A 2,193-nucleotide genomic window follows, 5' to 3' on the forward strand; every position below is an offset into this window, starting at 1 on the left:
GTGGCCCTCCTCTGGACCCGTTCCAACAGGTCCGTGTCTTTCTTATGCTGAGGGCTCCAGAGCTGGACACAGTACCCCGGGTGGGGTCTCACCAGAGCAGAGCAGAGTAGAGGGGCAGAATCCCCTCCCTTGACCTGCTGGCCACGCTGCTTTGGATGCAGCCCAGGATACGATTGGCCTTCTGGGCTGCGAGCGCACATTGCTGGCTCATGTCAGCTTTTCATCCATCAGTACCCCCCAAGTCCTTCTCGGCACACAAGGGATTGAGGCTGCCCTCAATCCCTTCATCCCCTAGCCTGTACGGTTACCGGGGGTTACCCCGACCCAGGTGCAGGACCTTGCACTTGGCCTTGTTAAACCTCATGAGGTTCACACAGGCCCACTTCTCCAGCTTGTCCAGGTCCCTCTGGCATGTCGACCGCACCACTCAGCTTGGTGTCATCTGCAATTACTTCTGAGATTAGCAAGCTAGAAATAGGATATTTCTCCTAATTTATGCTGTGCTGAGCAACTTTCACTATAATTAACCTTACACTGAGAGGCTAATAATGCAATACACCCAGATGCACTTCAGCCAAACACAGTATCTGTGAGATGACACATATTTCCTTTGAGCAAAATGTTCTGGTTTCCCAGACCTCGCTGCAGAAACTACGTCTTATGGATCCATCTGCCTCTTCCAAACAAGGAGAGAAACATTTTAAGAACAACATGAAAGTCAAACAGTGGAAACACCTAGGGACAGACTTTTTTTTTAAACTCCCTTCAGATTTGTTGAATGAATTCATAAGCCCTTTAAACACAATAGAATTTTTACTTTCAAAAAGTTATGCGAGTGACTGTATTTAGCCCCTTCTGTTGTAGTAGTCTTTAAGAAAGACAAAAGACAAAATGAAAAAAACCCAAGGGTTAAATAGTTGACACCTGCACAGATGAGTTATTCTAGTGTAGGTAATCCACAAACAGTGACAACTACAGCAGGACAGTGCATCCCAAAGGGCAGCCTTCATGCTTTGGTAAATAGCCCTGGGCTGCATGCATAGTGCATAGCCCAAAGAGTCTGCAGACCTACCTACCTCTGCCGATAGAAGACTGTGGGAGGAAAAGAAGGAAATTACAACGTTTCCCTCAAGCTGTGTGGTGGTCTACACCAAAATTTCATTTTTGGTTAGTGGTCTGGAAAAAAAAAAAAAGAGAACTACTGCTGCCATAGTCCCATTGCTCTACCTGGCCTTTCTTCTCCAAGCGTACAATGTCACACAATTAATGAGGTACACAGCTGAGCCCATCAGCCAAGTTTGTAGCACCTCTGTGAAAGTGTATTCAAGAAAAGGCAGATAATGCCAAAGAGGGAGCAACAAAATTAGAGGGGAAGGACATGCTCCACGGTGGAGCAGCCACACTCCTGAAGGGACTGCAGCCTGTGGAGGACCCATGCTGGAGCACAGGGAAAGTGAGAAGGAGCAGCAGAGAGAAACCACTACGCACTGACCCTAATCTTCTGTGTTGCTCGTTGCCTTGCTGAAGGGACTGAGTGTAACCTGTGGTGATAAAAAAGGGGTAAGGAGAAGGCTCTGGAGTGGAAACCAGGAAGGGGGCAGGAGAGGGTGGCTCAAGTAAAGCTTAGCTGGGAAACCTTTTCCCAGGAAAACTGGGAAAACTGTTCTTAAACACCCAGGAGGGGTGTTTTCCTCAAATGTCTAGATATTTGGGGGTTTTGTTTGGTTCCCCCCCCCCCCCCCCGCCCCATGTTGGTCCCCCCCCCCCAACGCCCAAATCGCTAATTAAATATTTATGTTAACTGGCAACAACTAACTTAAATTCCCCAAGTCAAGCCTGTTTTGCCCGTGAAAGTAACTGGTAAGTGTTTTCCCTGACTTTACCCTGACCCACCGCTTTTCTTACTCCTTTTGTTCCTACTTCCCCCTCCTGGCGGGGGTGGAGAAGCAGCTGGATGGGCGCTTGGCTGCTAGCAGGGGCCAGCCCACCACCCGAGGGTTGCTTCCAACACAGCCAGCTCTCTGAAGAGCGAACCTAAGCAGAGACAGACTGCAGGTTTTGAAGGCAAGTATAGATAGCAAGTCAAACCGGGATCTCCTGAAGCTCCACGGGCATTACTGAGCTGACCACGCGCAGGGAAAGGACGGCAGCTTCGCTCCTGTTATCATCACCGGGAGCACCCTCCGTAGAGTC

The 2,193-nt window shown here is 49.2% G+C and overlaps 1 protein-coding gene across 1 annotated transcript in view; it reads right to left on the reverse strand.

Moving 5' to 3' along the window:
* DTD2 (D-tyrosyl-tRNA deacylase 2 (putative)) overlaps positions 1-1,531 on the reverse strand; it is an 8,574-nt gene extending 7,043 nt beyond the window's left edge. Inside the window, exons 1-2 of the mRNA XM_019474892.1 lie at positions 1,493-1,531; positions 1,077-1,092 (exon numbers count right to left, since the gene is read on the reverse strand). The gene's annotated coding sequence lies outside the window, so the exon portion shown is untranslated. The remainder of the gene's footprint in view (positions 1-1,076; positions 1,093-1,492) is intronic.
* Positions 1,532-2,193: the final 662 nt, after the last annotated feature.

The sequence above is a fragment of the Aptenodytes forsteri genome, unplaced genomic scaffold (assembly GCF_000699145.1).
Source record: "Aptenodytes forsteri isolate BGI_AS27 unplaced genomic scaffold, ASM69914v1 Scaffold108, whole genome shotgun sequence".
Classification (NCBI taxonomy): domain Eukaryota; kingdom Metazoa; phylum Chordata; class Aves; order Sphenisciformes; family Spheniscidae; genus Aptenodytes; species Aptenodytes forsteri.